We start from the raw sequence: 9,391 nt of genomic DNA, 5'->3' as shown, positions 1-9,391 counted from the left end.
GACCCATGGGGAAACCCTATGAGAGAAAGGGAATAGAGTAGTGACTGTCAGGTAATGTTGAGAGGTAGGTAGTGTTGAGAACATAAAATGGATGTATTTATTAATGGGAAACACTGCCTAGACAAAGATGAAGGAGAAACTGAGGCAATTTCCAATTAATTGCCAGCACAAATTGTAAACCATCCTATGGGCAAGAACCAACCCCTGACACTATCAATGATACTCTGTTATGTTTGTCAATGGGAACCTTGCATAACTATGCTATGCTCATTGTTATACTCCTGGAGAACTGGCTAGCCCAATTTTAATCTGATGCCTGCCATTCAGCAACCAATGAGACCTAAAGCAGAGGCACATAGGCAGAAATATAGGCAGAGCCACGGAAGCGCCACAGACCGGGTAAAAGACTGCAGTAGTTAGAGCAGTTGAAAATACCAAGAAAACACAGCCCACCGGATCAAATAAGCTAGGCTTACAGAGATTTACAGAGATGGAAGCAACAATCAGGCAGTTTGTATAGGTCTGACCAAGGTCCCTACATATGTGGTCCTGTAGCTTGGAGTGCCTGTCTTTGTCACTGAGGTAGATTTCTATGTAGCAAAATGCTGGATCCTGTTTTCAAATCCAGTCTGTTAGTCTATGTTTTTATTGGTAAATTATGTTCATTGAGATTAAGAGATATTAAGGAAAAGTGATTGTTGCTCCCGGTTATTTTTGATGTAATTTTTATGTTTGAGTGCTTCTCCTCTTTTGGATGTGTTGAAAGATTATTACTTCCTTTTTCTAAGGTGTAGTTTCCCTCCTTGTGCTGGCATTTTATATTATCCTTTGTAGGGCTGGATTTGTGGAAAGATATTGGGCAAATTTTGTTTTATTATGGAATATCTTAGTTTTTCCATATATGGTGATAAGAGTTTTGGTGGGTATAGTAGTCTGGGCTAGCATTTGTTTTCTCTTATGATCTGTATGAGATCTGCACAAGATCTCCTTGTTTTCATGGTCTCTGGTGAGAAGTCTGGCGTAATTCTAATAAGTTTTCCTTTCCATTACAGGTTTGAATGGTCTTTCTTTGTCAAGTGCATATCTGTTCTTGTCCAGTCTGTTTGGATTTCTGTAGGCTTCTTGAATGGTCACAGGCATCTCTCTCTTTACGTCAGGGAAGTTTTCTTCTACAATTTTGTTGAAGTTATTTACTGGTCAATTAAGTTGTAAATCTTTATGCTCCTCTATACCTATAGTCCTTAGGTTTGCTCTTCTCATTGTGGTCTGGATTTCCTGAATGTTTTGGGTTACACGGTTTCTGCATTTTGCATTTTCCTTGATGGTTGAGTCAATGCTTTCTATGGTATCTTCAACATCTGAGATTCCTTCATCTAACTCTTCTATTCTGTTGCTGATGCTTGTATCTATGACTCTTGAATTCTTACCAAGGTTTTCTATCTCCAGAGTTGTATCCCTTTGTGATTTCTTTGTTGTTTCTAGTTCCACTATTAGATCCTGTATGGTTTTGTTCAATTCCTTCACCTGTTTTTTTTGTTTCTTTGGTTTGTGTGTGTGTGTGTGTGTGTGTGTGTGTGTGTGTGTGTGTGTGTGTGTGTGTGATTTCCTGTAATTCCTTAAGAAAGTTTTGTGTTTTCTCTTTAAGGGCTTCTACCTGTTGACAAATGTTCTCCTGTTTGTATTTAAGGGAACTATTTATGTCCTCTCTGACGTCCTATATCAGCATCATGAGATGTAATTTTAAATCCAGATCTTGTTTTTCTGGTGTGTTGGGGTATCCAGGACTTGCTGTTGTGGGAGAACTGGGTTCGCATGGTTCCATGTTGACTTGGTTTGTTGCCAGTGTTCTTGCATTTGATTTTTGCCATCTGGTTATCTCTGGTGCTAGCTGGTCTTGATGTCTCTGACTGTGGTTTAACTGTCCTGCTAGCCTATGTATCTGAACTCCAGGGAGACCCATTCTCTCTAGGAGGAGTTTATGTATGCAGAGCTGGGATAATGTGTGAGCTCAGGTGTACATAAAGAAATCAAAAGTATCCTGTCACCAGCTGATTCTTGATTCCTGTGTCCTGATGGTTCTTAGCAGGTCTCACTTTGTCCAGAAATTTGAGAATGGTGGTGGCCTCACCTTTGGACACAGATTGGTAGGCACTCCTGAAAGACTAGCTTCCTTGTGGTGGTATTTCTATATGTAATTCTGTGGCCCAGCATCTTATCTGGATGCAGACAAAAATCAGAAGTCTTCTGTCCCAGGCTGATCCTGGGTACCTGTGTTCTCAGGATTTTGGGCTGGTTCCTCTGAGCAGCAGGGGTGGACCTCCCTGTGCTCTCAAACCTCTCTGCACTCCTGTGTGGTTAGCTATCTCCCTGATTAACCAGGATATGGCACTCTGTGGGAGAGGATCGTCCCCAGCTGGAGATAGAAACCAAAAGCTTCCTGCCTGGGAGTACTTGACATGATCCTCTGAGCAACAGGGATTCTCCTAGCTATGCTCTCTGGCTTCTCCACACTTCTGTGTGTCTGCTATCTCTGTGCATCACCTGGATATTTGCTTTATCGTTAGAAGTGTTAAAATCTCATCCATCGTGAAGGATAATTCTGCTACCAGTAATAGCCTTCTAACTGACAACCACATCTGTGAGATCAAGGGACAGAATGTCAGTGGCTTGAAGGATGATCAGACTGCAGATAGGCTGTCAAAAGCTGGGACTGTGGTTACCCTCACGATCATGCCTGCTTTTATCTGGGAACATTATTAAACGGATAGCTCCCAGCATTATGAAAAGCATGATGGTTCACTCCAGTCCTGAACTTTAAATGCCTTGTACAGTGAATCACATCACAGCTGAATGTTTCCAGCTTTCCTCTTTGCCTACTTCTCTATTTCTCACATGATGCTTTCCTGGAACCTGAGGGAATATGGTGCTTGGAAGCCTTTCTATTTTCTATCATAGCTGGGAACCTCACTCTATTTCATATCAGCTTCTGATTTGAAGATAGATGTGTAGCCTTAGGCAGGTTCTAGAGATGTAAAACACTCAAAGTTTTACTTACATTCCTAGATTTGGTTCTTTACTGGGAACCTGATGTGTTTATATAAGCCATGGTTATTAGGATAAATGGTGTAGGCTTAGCTTTCCCTGAGAACTGGTCAGCTTTCTCCTAGAACAAAGCACGGTGTTAGTCATGTGTTTCAGTTCTGTGGCATACTTTGAATTTAGTACATCAGCATAGTACATTGCCTTTGATAGTTATTTTTTAAGTTTTCTCTGTGTGGGTATGTAAAATCCAATTAATCAACACTGTTTTCATTCCAGAGAAGCATTATACAGTTGTGTGTACATTGCAAGACACTGTAATGATTGTCATTAAATCTTAATGACCTTCACATCATATGCTTCAATTGTCACCTTAAATATAATAAGCATTTAGTATAAAAGCCAAAATAGAATTATTGCTGCCTTCTGAAACCTGAAGTGTTACCTCTCTATTAAACTGCTATATGCTATATCTGATCAGCTTACTGGTAAAGCTGAGGTGCCTAGTCATATCAAGATTTTCTAGTCACTGTACAAAGAAAATGCCTAAGAGCTGCCCTATTGCTTTCTGAGAAATCAAAGTGCTGTATATTTCATGTGTAAGTTGTTATACTCAATAAGGTTTTAGGTCTCTTATTTACTTAGAGAATAATTTGGTAATATCTAAATTAGGGTTTGAATCCTAATATTATGTAACTTTAGCTAAGTTGGCATGGTTTTAGGTGTTTACCTAGTCGTCTTAATTTGTTCCACTTTCTGAATCCTTAATGTAAACAAAAATGGCAAGGACACTTTATACTGATTTATTTCTTTCTGAATTAGTTAATCTCCTATTCTATTATAGTATGTGATACTATCGTAATAAAGGTAAAATACGTTAAAAAACATTAGGGGAAAACTTTACCTAATGTGTTGGGTGAAGAACTATAGGTCAGTGGGACATATGCAGTAGTGACTGGAATGTAAATGGATAATATATGTAATAAAATAATTTTCAGGAACTATTTCTCCTTTTATTTCATGAGAACATAATGTAACAATGAAGAATGAATATTTACAGTTGCTTTGAAACAACCCCTCTATATAAACCACAGTGGTACACAACGTCTACAGAAAGGCCTGGTTAATTCCCACAAATACTGAGATGAAGGGTGTACATAACACACTTCTTCATGACTATAAATGTCTGGAATGGTCAAGGAGCTGAGAGAAGTAAGTTGGATTTGGGGTGTAATCCAGAGTAAGCCAGTCCTCGGATTTGTCAAAGTCGTCAAGGATTCTTTGCCAGAGTTCCTCTGCAGATGGACCTGAACCTCGAGCCTCCTCTGGGCAATGGGTGGCAGCTTCTAGGACATCTGTAGATTCAGTCACTGGAGTAAGCCAGTCCTCGGGTATGTCAAAGTCGTCAATGATTCTTTGCCAGAGTTCCTCTGCAGATGGACCTGAACCCTGAGCCTCCTCTGGGCAATGGGTGGCAGCTTCTAGGACATCTGTAGATTCAGTCACTGGAGTAAGCCAGTCCTCGGATTTCTCCAAGTCGTCAAGGATTCTTTGCCAGAGTTCCTCTGTAGATGGACCTGAACCTTGAGCCTCCTCTGGGCAATGGGTGGCAGCTTCTAGGACATCTGTAGATTCAGTCACTGCTAGATCAGTCTGGGCTTCAACTGCTGCTGATTGACCAGAATCCCAATCTATAATGGGAGCATGGCCAACAAGCAGATCTTCCTGCTGACTACACCTGTCTGCATCACTGGCCTGATAATGATGCAGAGAAGATTCCTGGATGCAGTTGAGTTTGGGAATGGAAACCTCACTAAATGTGCCTGAACACATGGGCTCTCCATTCTCAGCAGCAACAAGAGGTATGGAACCAGGAAATTGGGTTGATTCAAAAACTGGTTTTGAACTTCCATTGGTCTCTGGCAAAGCTTCTGTAATATTCTGGAGAGCCATCCGCTTGTACTTAGCTCGGCTGTTCTTAAACCAGATCTGGAAAAGAAAGAAGATATCAGAAGAATGCCTGTTGTCCCCTAACAGGACCACAAGGTGAAGATTTTGGATAAAAGGTGTTTGTATAGCAATGATTCACATGTCAGAAACAAAGTAGCAGGAAACTCAAGATGGCTAAGATATTATAATAAAGTAGATTGTGTATGACCAGACAACATAAGACTGGGGAGATTGAGCCAGTGTGTCCTGTATTTTAGCAGGAGCTCAGGTGATTAGATTTCTGAGACCCTGCATGGAAACAATGCTATTCTATATTGCTACCAGGTTGATAAAAATTTGAGTCCCAGCATTTGATTCATAAATATCCACCACCTAAAACTGTCATCACTGCCCTAAGCATTTAAGAACAAAATTAAAGTTTCTGATGGGAAAGTGTAGATTTTTGCTGTTGGATTGAGGGAAAAGAGAGGGGCAGACCTTGATGTCCCTCGCTGTCACACCAACTAACTCTGCCAGCTTCACACATTGATCCTGATTTGGGTACTGACACTTATCAAAATGTTCTTGCAGCAGGTGCTTTTGTTTTATGGAGTACACAATGCGTTCCTTCCGCACCTTTCTTGAAGTCACAGGGCCAGATTGATGGTCACCATATTTCTCTGACAGTACCACAGATCCTATGAGAACATGGAAACAAGATTTCAATTATGTATTTGATAACTTAGACGCCCTGAGGTTTTTTTCAAAGTAGGTAAACCTGGGCCCAGTACAGGATCTAGTTGCATTTGGATACCTGATTTTCTTGATGGTCCTTGGAACTCTTGCTGATGTAGGTCCCTTTCAGGGACTGAAAGACTTGATTGCATTGGATTTGTTGGGGTCAATATGGGACTGTAATAAACTTGAAAGGGTAAGTTCCTTGCAGTCTCTTGAAGCCTTTGGGGTCTGGTTTCTATGGGTGCACTTGAAGGCATTTGGAATTTTGGATACAAGGAGGGACCTTCAGCCCTATGTGTGTTCCGAACCTATTGGAATATGTTCTGGAGAATCTAGTAAAAGAAAACACGTCAAAAAACGTACAGAGAGCACTGATTTACCCATCCTGCCTACCCAGCATTTGGTTTGGACTGTTACAGAGCAGGAATCAGACAGGAGCTTCATTCTTTCTGAACAACTGCCTCTGTTTCCAAATCTTACAAGTATTCTCAGTATTGAAATAAATATGCACTTGGCTCCAGTATTAACAAGAGGTTGCCAGTCCAGGTAAGCTGGCAATTGAATGTTCATTTCCAATGTTTAAATTTTCCATATCCTACACTTCTGGCTGTGAAATTTTGTTGGGACAGACTACTAGCTAGTCTGCCTCTGCCCATGAAAATAAAAGCCTGAAGGCTTCACAGGATTTCTGTGGCATGCAGGGCAACTGACACAAAAGTCAAATCACAAACCCAGGAATTCTGCAAACAGAGTAAATGGACAACTGACACCAAAGTCTGAAGACCTCCCAGGGGCACTTCAGCATGCAGAGAAACTGAATCGACAGTCTGAAAGCCTGTCGGGAATTCTTTTGCATGCAGGGAAACAAAACCTACAGTACTTATGCTTCCCTGGTTAACAGCGAAACATAGGGCAACAGCTTGACAAATCCTCTCAAGAGTAAACAGTATGAAGGCATCCCAGTAGATGTGTCACAGCCAGGGCAACATATCTCCAGCTTCTCTGCCTCTCTAAAGAACCCACAATTCAAAGGTCTTCAAGAAGGCCTCCCTGAAGACACACGGCCACCGGGGCAACAAGTCACCAGTGTACATGCCCCTCTGAAGGTTCCACAGTCAGAAGATCACACAGGAGGTTTGCCACATCCAAGGCAACTGCCCTACCATGAGACTTGAGTCAACCTAGGGACAAAAAAGAAAACTCCCAAACAGAAACACCCCAACCAGAAAAAAAACTCCCTATAACCATATGACAAGAGGCAAGAGCAAGACCATGAGAAACAGAAGCCAGTAAAATTTGGCATTATCAGAAACTACTTCTCCCACCACAGCAAGCCCTGGATAGACAAATGCACTTGAAAGTCAGGAAGATGACCTAAAATCTTATCTTAATGATAATAGAATCCTTTTAAAGAGATATAAATAACTCACATAAAGAAATATAAGAAAACGCAAGTGAACAGGTAGAAGCACTTAGAGAGGAAACACATAAATCCCATAAGCAATACAGGAAGATACAATCAAAAAAGTGAAAGTTTTTATTAATGCAGTCCAAGACCTAGAATTGGAAGTAGATATAACAAAGACAAATATAGGCAACCCTGGAAATTGAAAACCAAGGAATGAGATCTGGGATAATTAATCATTACCAGGAGAATACAAGAGATAGAAGAAAGAAAGCAGCAGTCTCAACTAACCTGGACCCCCCAAGATCTCTCAGAAACTAGACAACCACCAATTAAGCGTACACCAGCTGATATGAGGCCCCCAACACATACTCAGCAGAAAACTGTGGGACTGTACTCCCTCAGAAAAGATGTACCTATCCCTAAAAAGACTGGAGGCCCGAAGTGGGCAGGGAGTTCTTATAGGTAGGGGGTGGGTTGAAGACATTCTCCCTGAGAAGGAAACTAGACTTACAGGATGTGGAGCTTTCCGTGGGAGGATCAGAAGGGGGATAAAATCTGGATTGTAAAAAAGATTAAATATTTTTTAAACAAAGGAATATTATCATAATTGGAAAAACATGATCCCAGTTTCTCCTCCTTGCAGTATGACACCCTGTGACAAAATAAAGAATCAAGGGCAATGGAAGATGTCCCATTTCCATGGACCCTTTCCACTCCCGTATTCTAAACAAGAGCATTGATGATCTAATTACTCTGGATGTCAGAAGGCACATACACCTAAGCCAGATCCCCTGATATTGAAGTGCTATACCAAGGACTTAGCCTTAATTGAATCTCCCTATCAAGAACCCTCCCACAGGCTCCTCCTTTCATCCTCTAGAATCCAGCAGCTATACACACCCTGTTGTAACATCCAGTCTGTAGCCACAACTTAATATCTAACGGAAATATGGCCAGATCACAGACTTTTTTTGTACTCTTTTCTTTTGTGACTGAGTTTCGCTAAATGAACTATGCTGTATGTGAGTCAAACAGAACACAAGGCTGAAACAGAATTCAGAAGGATCAGCCTAACTGTTACTTCCCAAGCAGGGCTAAGACTAAAGGTGTGTAACAAAGAACTGAGCCATCCTGTAGGATTTCCTCCTAACATGGGCTCCATCGAGAAAATAAAAATTTTCCTTACTCTCTAGGAGCAATCTCAAAAAATGCGTCTCTTCTCATCCTGCTGCCAGAGGACATGCACGTTTCCGGCAACCACTAACACCTATTTATTTCTCCAAACTTTCTCTTCTGAGACTGAGGCAGGTTCCATGTGCATGCCCCTGACTTCCTGATTCACACTATACATACAAGCCAGGGCTCACAATTACAAAAACCCACTTGCCATTATTTTCCGAGTCCTGGGATTAAAGGTGTGGTCCATGCATCCAAAATGGTTACAGATTTTAGATGAAGGAGGGCCTGCTCAGCCAAACACCATCCAAGATGTCCCACTTTTGAGTCAGAATGCCACTACTATGCCTTATCTAGGCAATCTGGAGCCTCAATTGGTCCCAAGGTCACTTGAGATCCCATTGTCAGTTCTTTCCTTTGTCCTATAGACAGGCCTCACTATCTATTGATCCAGGCTTTCTCAACAGACCAGGATTCAATCTTGTGCTTAGAATGAAGAATAGAGCCCCTTGAGGTCTCTTGAAAGCTCATCCATAGAGTGCCCCGATCAGGGCAAATCACTGCTCTGCACTGTTCACATTTATGGGATAGACTTGAACCATCTACTAAATTTTAATAACATCTTCTGCATGTATACAGGGCATATTTTATACTTCACCAATCAAACACCCATACAGGCTAAAAAAATCACCAAAAATCCTCCTCCACTGTCTCCCAAATTTTCCCCAACTTGATATCCCCTTGACATAGCAACCTTAGACATTTCATGCAACTCACCAATTCACCAGGAATGTAGAGGTTTCCTGTAACCTGCGCAGTCCTCTGTCTTTGAATTCTCCTGAGAAGACCTGCCCTTATATATCTCTCCTAACCTGGAATTCAAAGCCCCTCCCACCCTTTGGCTCCTCCTACTTGCAATATTCAAATCCATTATTCTCTCCCACCCTTTGATGCTACTCCAGGTGTAGCCTCATTTTATAGAACCCATGAATTTAAATTTTTTGGTTTGTAATCCTTTATTTCTTTACATTTGATATTTTACTTTTATTACTTCCCAGTTCAGCTGTTACTTTCCTCCCAGACCTCCCTCCCACAATTTTT

This window comes from Apodemus sylvaticus, chromosome 1 (genome assembly GCF_947179515.1).
Source record: "Apodemus sylvaticus chromosome 1, mApoSyl1.1, whole genome shotgun sequence".
NCBI lineage: Eukaryota > Metazoa > Chordata > Mammalia > Rodentia > Muridae > Apodemus > Apodemus sylvaticus.
This window is presented reverse-complemented; position numbering follows the sequence as displayed.